Genomic DNA, 11,990 nt, shown 5'->3' with positions numbered 1-11,990 from the left:
GTTTTCGATAAAATAAATTAAGATCATTATTTGCACTATCATCTAATAAAATTTTGCATTTTTTTTCCTCCTCTGGGGAGAATCACAAAAAAGGGGTCTTTTAATAGTCCAAAACAGTAGAAGAGGATTTGAATAGATAACTACCTACACATGATGCTTGACAATTAGAGTAAAGAATACGTTCACTTGATGAATAAAACATCAAGGAGAGAAACCAAATATCATGTTTCTCTTTTTTGTTGAAGACGCACAAAGTACACGTTAGAAATAATTGGAGTCTCACAAATTAAAGTTCAGAAGAAAATCGATCGTATGACTTAGTCGTGTATAATTTAAAGAATAACAATAGTCCTTGTCGATCAAAGAACTATTTTCTGTTGTTATTCCTTCACCTATTCACGTCGGTTGTTTTTGCAGTTGTCTAATGGTGTTCGGGCCTAATGCTCCTCCGCTTTATAGCTGGGCTGAACTCGCAAACCCATCCTTATTGCTACTACTTCGTATGATAAGTAAAAATTGTGTGTGATAGCCACTTTTTAAAGTGGTATTTACTTTTTATCCAGCATTTTTAATGCTTAGCAATAGTAACCACTAGTCTATTAAAATTAATATGAAAAGACTGTGTTACTCTTTCTTCTATCTCTTTCAATGCACGTCTCTCCTCTAACGAAGATAGTTTAGGTTCTCTGCTCGGTCAGAAGACTAGCAAAGATTTTAGTACTTTTTGTTTCCACCTTGTTTTCAGTAGAAGCTGTGGATCTAGCAGCAGAGGTGCTCGTTTCTTGGCACGTCCTCTTCATTTCGTTGTTCTTTTCTTCTTTTTAAATATAATTTGTGTTGGTTCTGGTTTGTGAGCTTCAGTGGTGTGCTAATTAAACTAGTTGTGATCTTTGATCATATGCAATTATGGTGGTAGATGTATTTCGGTTTGTGATTTCTGTGATGTATTTTTGGTTTTCTACTACGTTATGGTTCCTGAACTTACAGTTACAAATTCAAAAGTTGAGGACACTTGGTCCTGAACTTCGAGTTACAAGTTCAAAAGTTAAGAACACTCGGTCCTGAACTTAGAGGTACTAGTTCAAAAGTTAAGGACACTTGGTCCTGAACTTAGACTAACAAGCTCAAAAGTTAATGTGACGACCCAAAGGGTCATCACCTGTTTAATCGAATTCTGTGTCTCCGAGGCCTTGAAAACCTTGCTTAGAGTTGCCTCGATTTGTGCACAGTCCGGGTGCGTAGCCGGAAAGTTTAAATGTGAAAATTTTTGTGAAAAATTGTTAAGTTTTGGCTTTAGAATGAACAAATTTGACTTCGGTCAACATTTTGGGTAAACGGACCTGGACCCATGATTTGACAGTCCCGGAGGGTCCGTAGGAAAATATGGGACTTGGGCGTATGCCTGAAATTGAATTCCGAGGTCCCGAGCCCGATATATGAATTTTTAAGTGAAAATGTTTAAGGGAAATTTAAGTGAAAACTGATTTGAAAGTAATGGTATCGGGGCCGTATTTTGGTTTCGGCACCCGGTACAAGTCTTATATATGTTTTGAATCACTCCTGTAATGTTTGGTTAAAAACGGACGTCGTTTGACGTGATCCGGACCCTAATTGGGAAATTGATGATTAAAAGGAAATCTGAGAAATTTGATTGATCTTGAGGCTTAATTCGATGTTCATGATGTTATATTGGTGATTTGATCACACGAACATGCTCGTAGGGTGTTTTTGAGGTAGTGTGCATACTTGGCTTAGAGTTTCGAGGGCTCGGGTGAGTTTCGAGTAGGTTCCGGGATGCCTTATACTTAAAAGATTAGATGTTGTAGGGTCAGGAAATATTGTAGGTCTCTGAACCCTCCAGCGCGGCCCGCGAGAAATCGAGTGCGGTCGCGGAGTGGCCAGCGTGGCCGCGGTCTCCTTTGAGCGGTCCGCGGTGGGTGTTGTGCGGCCGCGGTCGGCTTGGTGCGATCCGCACTGGGCAATGATCCGCAGGCCTTCAGAAAGACTGTGCGGCCGCGGTCTTTTTTGCGCGGTCCATACATGAAACTTCAGAGAGGTATAAATACACGTGAATTTCAGTTATTTTACACTTTTCAAAACCCCAAAACATAAGAGGCGGTCTTCCAAACAATTCTTCTTCTCCAAAACGAGTGGTAAGTGATTTCTAACTTATTTTCTTCACTCCTTAACATCTTTTAACATGATTTCAACTTCAATCAAGGATTTTCATGGGGAAAATTGGGGATTTTGGGTAGAACTTAGGTTTTTTAAAAAAATTGGGGAATTGGACCTTAATTTGAGGTCCGATTTCAAAACAAATTATATATTTGGATTCGTGGGGAATGGGTAACCGGGTTTTGGTTCGAACCTCGAGTTTCGACCACGTGGGTCCGGGGGCATTTTTGACCTTTTTAGGTAAAACCTTGTAAAACTTATTTTCATACATTGGGGTTGATTCATTTAGCATCTATTAATGTAATTAAGCAACTTGTGATTAGATTCGAGCGGTTTGGTGGTGGAATCAAGAGGTAAAGTTGTACTTGAGACTTGAGTGGTGTTCAAGGCATCGAGGTAAGTGTTTGGTCTAACCTTAGCTTGAGGGAATAGGAGTTGAGTCTTATTTGCTACTTGCTAATTGTCGAGTATGATGTATAGGCATGGTGACGAGTATCTATACATTGGTATCTAGCATGACCGTGAGTCTTTATATTGCGAATATCCTGGTTTTGTTTTAACTTCCATACTTAATTGATGATTTCTATATGTTGTAAAGAGTTTGTGGAAGGAAACTGTGATCTTTGAACTTCGTGGAGCGTTGACTCGAGTTGAAATACAAATTGTGAAAGTATATGAGATATTTAAATCTTTGGAGCATTGGCTCAAGTGATAAAGTGAATTGTGAAGTAAAAGCGAGAAAGAGAAGAGATCATTATGTTGCTCCTTTGTCGGGCTATTGTTGAGTTGTGATTCCCTTGCATTGTGTTCTTAATTGATACGGATGTTTAGGTTGATAATTCTTTGTGTTGGGTAAGTATTATGGTTATAGTTGAGGTAGTTAGGTTTTGTAACAAGTTTGGTTATAGTTGAGGTAGTTAGGTGTTGTAACATGCTTGGTTATAGTTGAGGTAGTTGGGTTTTGTAACATGTCTGGTTATAGTTGAGGTAGTTAGGTTTTGTAACAAGTTTGGTTATAGCTATTTCTTCCTTACCGGGGTATGGAAACTTGTTGATATTGTTCCCTTGCCGGGACTTAACAGTTTAAATTGCATTCCCTTGCCAGGATTTCTATCATTATTTATTTACATTCTTGCCCCTTATTTGTAATTGTCGTTTGGGCGAGGAAGAGTGATAAAGCACGGAGGGTGATACTGTGCATTGAATGATATTTGTGGATCGGGTTGCACGCCGCAATAATGCTAAATGATATGGATCAGGTTGCACGCCGCAACAATGATATTTGTGGATCGGGTTACACGCTGCAACAATGCTAAATGATATGAATCGAGTTTCATGCCGCAACAATGATATTTGTGGATTGGGTTGCACGCCGCGACAATGCTAAATGATATGGATCGGGTTGCACGCCGCAACAATGATATTTGTGGATCGGGTTGCACGCCGCAACAATGATATTTGTGGATCGGGTTGCACGCCGCAACAATGCTAAATGATATGGATCGGGTTGCACGCCGCAACAGTGTTGTTATATATTGGGATTGGGTTGCACACCGCAACAATTATTGATACAAGTGTGTTTATTTTCGGATATTGGTTTCTTCGTTCGCTGTAAATTCTAAACTGCCCTTAGACTGTTACTCTGGATTTACTGTTAATACTGGTATACCCCCGCAGCATGTTTTCCCCCTCCCATCTTTACTTGTTTATTTCTGTTTTACTTTCCGCTATATATTATATAACTGCACAGGTTTAATTGCTGGTCTGGTCCTAGACTCGTCACTACTTCGCCGAGGTTAGGCTAGACACTTACCAACACACGGGGTCAGTTGTGCTGATAATACACTCTGCACTATGTGCAGATCCCGGAGCAGCATTCAGACATTAGTTGGAGGGCTTCCTTCAGTCCACTCGGAGACCCAAGGTAGACCTGCAGACGTCCGCAGGCTCTGGTGTCCCCCTCTATCTCATTTCCTGTTTCCTCATTCTTGTTCAGAAACAGTTTTATGCATTTCTTCAGACTTTGTATTTAGTGACTCTTAGACGGTCTGTGATACTGTGACACCAGATTTTGTGGTGTTAAGTTTTAAAGTTGTAATAGATGCAGTTTGATTATATAATTGATGACTTCCGCTTTAGTTCTCAAAATTTTGCTTTTATTTCATTGTTGTTCCATGTTGGTTAAAAAGGAGTAATATGACAAAGGTTAATAATTAGTTAAGGTTTGGTTTGCCTAGCTCACATTAGTAGGCGCCATCATGACTCCCGAGGGTGGAAAATCCAGGTCGTGACAGTTAAGGACAATAAGTCCTGAACTTACAGTTATAAGTTTAAAAGTTAAGGACAATAGGTCATGAAGTCCTGAACTTAGACTAACAAGCTCAAAAGTTAAGGGCAATAGGTCCTGAACTTAGGCTAAGAAGCTCAAAAGTTAAGGACAATAGATTCTGAATTTACAGTTACAAGTTCAAAAGTTAAGGACAATAGGTCCTGAAGTCCTGAACTTAGACTAACAAGCTCAAACGTTAAGGACAATATTTCTGAACTTAGGCTAAGAAGCCAAAAGTTAAGGACAATAGGTCCTGAACTTAGACTAACAAGCTCAAAAAGTTAAGGACACTTGGTCCTGAACTTACAGTTACAAGTTCAAAAGTTAAGGACATGTAGTCCTAAAGTTAAGTTCAAAAGTTAAGGACATGTAGTCCCGAAGTCCTGAACTTAGAGTTCCAAGTTCAAAAGTTAAGGACATGTAGTCCTGAAGTCCTGAACTTAGAGTTACAAGTTCAAAAGTTAATGACATGTAGTCCTGAAGCCCTGAAGTTAAGTTCAAAAGTTAAGGACATGAGCGGAAGGGTATTTTCGTCCGGGCAGTTAAAGTTTATTAAAGCAGTGGCTAAAGACTAAAGACATTTTAAACAATGGCTTAAAAGTAAATATATATGTTATTAGTAGTTAACCGTGCACTTCCCCTGTATGATAATGCTAATGGACATTATTCAAGCTTAATGTGATTGTCTCTTGAATGGTCCCATTAACTAGAAGTCTCTACTAAAGTATTATAGGAGTATTATTTTGTGTTTTTGTTAACAAAATACCACTATCGTTTTCATAAAATACACAAGAATAGGAAATATGTTATACTATGTTATGGTTTTAGACTTAAATGATTTGTTTTGCTTTGTCATCATCTTGTGTTTGTATTGGTTCTCTTCCTTTTCTCATTTTCTCTTTTTTTTTTGCTGCTTGGATTTGGTTTTGGATATGATCATTATATATTCAGGGGACTTATTTTGGGTGTGTTTGGTATGTCGAAAATATTTTCCTAAAAAAGGTGATTTTATCACTTATTCTTTCATGTTTGGTTGGTGAATAACAAATTTTTGCCTGAAATTATTTTTTAGTGCTTGATAGTGAGCAAAAAATATATAATTTAGGCCAATATTATGAAAGGCGAAATAGGTAAGGGGTTGGGCGTGAGTTTGGGGTGGGGGTTGGGGTGGGGTTAGGGGTAGTAGGGATTGGGTGTTGGGGTAGAGTGCATGTAGGGGTGAGATGGGGTGGGTGGGAGGGGGTTGGTGAGGATGCGGAATTAGGGGCGTCAATGGTTCTGTTCGGCCAGTTATTTTATAATATTTGTACCATACCAATTTTCGGTTATTCTATCATGTACAACAAAAATTAGACTTTCCGAAATCGTCCCAATCATGTCAGTTTCTCTTTGGTATCGGTTTGGTATCGGTACGGTTCAAATAATTTTTTAAATATCATGTAACAGTCACTAGTAGAAGTAAACCACAATAATGTACGTACTTTTATGGGACTTAGCAAAACTCTCTAGATATTTTTGGTTTTTAAAGGAGTGATGAATTAAAAAAATATGAAAGATGACTAAAGTATAGATCCATCAACTATTCTAAAAAAACGTGAAAGAAACTAAGCAAAGACAAAAAAAATATAAATCATACGTGTGGAAAGATATTAACGAATCTAGGACTCAAGAATAAGTTTATAGAAGATTATATTGGCATGGTGGAGGGTCCTAATAGCGAAGGGGTATTTTTGCACCAGTTCTATGACATCGGAGGCTCTAGTGAACCAATAGTATAACGGAGATAAATGAACATTTCTGAATAGTAAAAGGGTATTTTTGACCGTTTACCGTATATAAAAACCTACGATTTTATTAAAAGAAACCTAAAAATCGATTCGGTACAGTACGATTCGATCAGTTTAGTCGGTTTTTAAATATTCATTGACATCCCTATACGGAATAGTGTGACGAAAGTTGAAAACAAGTAAATGTTTTCCTTCTCTTGTATTCATGAGAAAAATATTTTTCAAAATACTTAAACCAACCAAACATTAAACAAATATATATTTTTGTTGGTACTACACACGTTGTATTTTGGTTGTTTTTTTAAGTAAATGTCGATGTGTTTGGACAAGGAAAAAATAGGCAAAAGCAAAATAATATATTTTCTCGGACAAATAAATCCAATTGACATTTCCCCGGTGAGACTTGTGCATTGACTTAACAATCACAACATCTTCTAAACTTGGGATTGCCATGTTAGGAACGATTCGTTGCTTGGCTTTTCCCTCTATATTCTCACTTTCTTCTTCTTTTTTTCTTCATTTTTCATTTTCTTTTGAGAATGAAATTTCTACTAATTTATTTCATAGAAGAAAAATAGTGGTGATGTTCAGGACTTTAGGAACTTCCGTACACCTCAATTATTTCATCATCTATCTACTAATCCCTTTCTAATATAGGTATTAAATAACTTTGCCCATCATAGTTTAAATAAATAAAAACGAATCACCTAATATTTTTGTTTGGGATGTAATTTATGCCGTAATCTCCTGTAATTTCCACCCATTTCATTGATAATTTGTCCACTTAATTGATTGTTTAACCACACTCACTTTTTGGCACCCATATAAGCCTCAGTAGTCTAAGAATAATTTATGTTTCAATATCATCACTTAAACTATATATCATGTAAATATTATTTTTTTGTTATCCTTTTTTCCTTGGGGAGCAACACCAAAACAAGGGGGTCTCTTTTGTTCAAAACAATAGAAGAAGACTTGAGTGACTACTGTTTACTAACCCATGATCCTTGGCAATGAAAATGAGAGTGAAGAACGCGTTCATTTAACGTGTAGTAACATCAATATGAAAGTTCATATGAAAGGGACCAGTGGCGCGGATTCAGAGTTTTCTTCAGGGGTATCAAAATATAAATAATTAGATATATCGAAAAGTCAAGAGAGGTCAACGTATAATAAATATACATAAAATAAAAAAATTTATCTAGCAAAATAGTATAATTTTTTTGCGAATGGGTGTCGCTTGACACCCTTGCTTCAATGTGGCACTAAAAAGGACGTGTGTTTTAAGTAGCTTTCATTTGATTTTTTGGAAAACAACAATATTTTCATTTATTACTTAGTGAGCTGTCCTTGCAGAGCTCACCATAGATTCTAATGACCCGTTTGTTCATAGATTTTTTTTTTTTAAAAAAAATGTTTGTCCGTAAAAATTTGTAAGTTTTTGGAGATTTATGGATAAAACTTTTTTCTCCACTCACAAAGCCACAATATCTTTTCAAGTAAAGTGCATGTCCAAACATAATTTCAAATTTCTAACTGTGAGGTCAGGATGAGACTATAAGAAAGAAGGGAAATTTGTGTCTCACAGTTTTAGATTTCATATTTGCTCTCTCACAGTAATATATTTTGTTTCCAGATTTACTTAACGTTAGGAGCGTAACGGAATGGCGAACTAGATTACTAAGTATAATTAATTATTATTTTAGTTTATGTACACAAAAAAGTTAACTATGATTCAGAACTAATAATTGTAATTAGATTAAATAGCAATATTTTTTTTATTGGCTTGGTATAAACACTCTGTTAGGATAAATTTTTACTTTCTGATTGGAACTTATGTCTTAAGGCGAACATACTGGACAAACTACTAGAGAGTATATAACAATAATAATTATGCCTAATTTTTAAAATGAGTTGAGGTCAACTATATGAATTCTCAATGTCCAATATCTAAATTCATCTCAATCTAATGGAGTGGAATTAGAGATAATTTACTCGGGCTTATTGGTCTAAGACTGAGAACCAAACATGTTTGTATCATCTTTGTCCGATTGGTTTGATCTGGTTTTGAAGAGAATATTCTTGTTTGAGCAAGACTATTTATCATTTTTTGCTTTTTGGTTTACTTAAATTTAAAAGAAAGTAATAATTAAGCTTGATCAATTGAAAAGTTATTCCTTGGTTTTAATTACTTTCCCGGGAACCACCAAAGGATGTGGTGCAGTGAATGAGACTGCTCCTCCCTTAACCAGAAGTTTCGAGTTCGAGCCCTGGGTATGGAAAAATCCTTGGTAGAGAGCGCTTCCTCCCGAATGGGGTCCTAAGCGGTGCGAATCCGAATATAGTCGGGCTCCAATGCGGATACCGAACACCGGGGGAAACAAAAAAAATTACTTTCCCCGGAGAGTGAGAGAAAGATGCATTGACTTCCAGGTCGTTCTGATTCTACGCCGTATTCTACACGCAAGTCTTGTACTGATTTACTACAATATAAAACAGTATATATACTGCACAAGTTCACCAATCAAAAACCAAAATAATCAACTCAACATAATTTAGTGATTTATGATGAAGGTTCCCAGCAAAATATTTTCTTTACTTCAGATTTTCACTATCTTATACATTTTGAGGAAGTAACTGCTCTCCTAAAATGGAAAGCAACTCTCCAAAACCAGAATAGTTCTTTATTGGTTTCATGGACACAAAGTTCTAAAGTATGCAATGACTGGTATGGAGTTGTGTGCTTTAATGGCAGGGTAAATAAGTTGGATATTGCAGATGCTAGTGTCATTGGTAAGCTCTATGATTTTCCATTTTCATCTCTTCCTTTTCTTAAATATGTTAGATCTTAGCATGAACCAACTCTTTGGCACGATCCCACCTGAAATTAGTAAACTCACTAATCTTGTCTATCTTGACTTGTCGTTCAATCAGATTTCAGGCACAATCCCACCACAAATCGGTTCACTCGCCAAGCTTCAGACCCTCCAAATATGTGGCAACCATTTAAATGGTTCTATTCCTGAAGAAATAGGTTACCCGAGGTCTCTTAGTGAGTTAGATTTGAGTAATAACAGTCTGAATGGTTCTATTCCTGCTTCCTTGGGGAATTTGAACAACTTGTGTCTTTATGATAATTACCTTTCTGGCTCCATTCATAAAGAAATAGGTTACCTATCTTCTGTTACTAGCGTAGTAACTTTCTTAATGGTTCTATTCCTGAAGAAATATCTTATTGGTTGGGAATTGTCCGACAACTTTCTTACTGGTTCTATTCTTGCATCATTGGGGAATTTGACCAACTTATCTTTATTGTATCTTTTTGCCAATCGGCTTTCTGGGTCCATTCCCGAAGAAATAGGTTATCTAACTACTTGTCTATTAACCTTCTGAGACTGAGTGGTTCTATTCCTACTTCATTGGGAACTTGACTAGCTTATCTCGTTTGTACCTTAATAACAATCACCTTTCTGGCCCCATTTCTTCTTCGTTGGGGAATTTGGGCAACTTGACTATTTTATACTCATCTTTTTGCTAACGAATTTTCTGGTCCCATTCCTAGTGAGTTAGGGAATCTAAAAAACCTTAATAATATGCAATTATCGAATAATCAACTCAATGGTTCAATTCCTACTTCCTTTGGCAACTTGAGAAACTTGTCCAAAGCAACAATCTCATTGGGGAAATTCCTTCATCTATCTGCAATTTGATATCATTGGAAGTGCTGTATTTGGGGACAAACAACTTGCAGGGAGAAATTCAGCAATGTCTAGATAATATCAGTGGCCTCCAGGTTATGAAAATAGCATATAATAATCTCAATGGAGGGATCCCTTCCTCTATTTGCAATTTAACATCACTACGAATTTTAGATTTGGCGAGAAACTATCTTAAGGGAGCAATTCCACAATGTTTTGGCGACATGGGTTGTCATCTTGAGGTTTTGGATATCCACAACAACAATCTTTCTGGACTCTTCCAACAACTTTTAGCATTGGAAGTGTACTCAGAAGCATCGACTTGTATGACAATCAAATTGGGGGTAAAATTCCCCAATCTTTGGCCAATTGCAAAGAGTTGCAAGTTCTTGATTTAGGAGATAATCATCTCAGTGATACATTCCCGATGTAGTTGGGAATTCTGCCAAATCTAACAGTTTTAAGCTTGAGATCAAATAAATTGCATGGACCCATTAGAACTTCAAGGGATAAAAATATGTTTCCTGAGCTTCGAATCCTAGATCTCTCTTACAATACCTTCACAGGAAACTTGTCGACGAGTCTATTTCAACAATTGAAAGCCATGAGGATAATTGATCAAACAACGAAGGCACCGACATATCTTGGTAAAGTTGGAGAGAGAGATTACAATGATTCTGTGACAGTTGCAACTAAAGGACTTGAGCTTGAGCTGAGTAAAATTTTGACAGTTTACAGCGTTATTGATCTTTCAAGTAACAGATTTGAGGGACATATTCCAAGTATTATGGGAGATCTCATTGCACTTCGTGTATTGAATTTATCTTATAATGAATTGCAAGGTCATATACCACTATCATTGGAAATTTATCTGTAGTCGAATCATTGGATATTTCATTTAACCAGCTTTCAGGAGAGATACCACAACAACTTGCTGCTCTTACATTTCTTGAATTCTTAAATCTCTCCCACAATCATCTCCAAGGATGCATTCCTCTAGGACCTCAATTTGCTACCTTTCAAAACAATTCATATGACGGTAATGATGGATTACGTGGATTCCCTGTTTCAAAAGCTTGTGGAAATATTTGGATACCAGAGACAAATTATACTGATTATGCGCTGGATGATCAAGAAAGCACTTCTGAATTTCTCCATGATTTCCTAAAAGCTGCGCGCTCTTATGGGATATGGAAGTGGACTATGTATTGGATTATCCATAATATATTTCATGATCTCAACTGGAAATCTGAAATGGCTTGCAACAATCACTGAAGGATTGGAACAAAAAAGGAGAAAAAAGAAGCAGGTATTCTTTTAGTTTATTGTAACTATTAATATCTTAGTTTTCATACTTTTTGTTGCAACAACTAATCTATACTAAGTGTTTGACTCACACTATCATATTTTTCAAAACTTCAGGTGTCAATGATAAGAGGGCATTTGGTTATTCCCAAGTTTGCTTTTAAGCTTTATTTTCTGGCATGTCTCTAATTTGTGTTTACACATTTGTTTTTCTTTTCTTGTTCGTGACTTGACAAGGTTTGTATTGATCTACTTGAGTTTTATTGAAGAGCCTCTTGAAGTAATTCTAAAGTGCAATGTTCAAGACATGTGGAAAAATAATGAAATAATTTGTGTTCCAATATCATAAACTGAGATCATCATTTACATTATCATCTAGTAAAAACCTTACTTTTTGTATTTTTCTTCTTTTCTTTTGGGGAGCAACATGAAAAAAAGAAGAAAAGAAAAGGTCTGTAATATATAGTTCAGTAAAAGAAGACTTGAATGATCCTTCACATTATAGAGTACATATCCCTACTTTTTTGGCTACTTAATTAAGTATGGTTAGAGCTTTTATTGGTCCTAAGATATTTTTGAAATAAGATTTATGAATTAAAGGCAAGATATGGGAGAATCTAGTAGAGGGTATATTAGAGATAATTTACTAGAGAAATTACTCCTTGAGGCTCACGTATGAGGCTTAGTTCTGTGAGA

The 11,990-nt window shown here is 36.3% G+C and overlaps 1 pseudogene; it reads left to right on the top strand.

The window, feature by feature from the left end:
* The first annotated feature begins 8,856 nt into the window (after positions 1-8,856).
* LOC107810613 (uncharacterized) lies at positions 8,857-11,644 on the top strand (annotated as a pseudogene).
* The last annotated feature ends 346 nt before the right edge of the window (positions 11,645-11,990 follow it).

The sequence above is a fragment of the Nicotiana tabacum genome, chromosome 16, assembly GCF_000715075.1.
Source record: "Nicotiana tabacum cultivar K326 chromosome 16, ASM71507v2, whole genome shotgun sequence".
NCBI classification, from domain to species: Eukaryota; Viridiplantae; Streptophyta; class Magnoliopsida; order Solanales; family Solanaceae; genus Nicotiana; species Nicotiana tabacum.
This window is presented reverse-complemented; position numbering and strand designations above follow the sequence as displayed.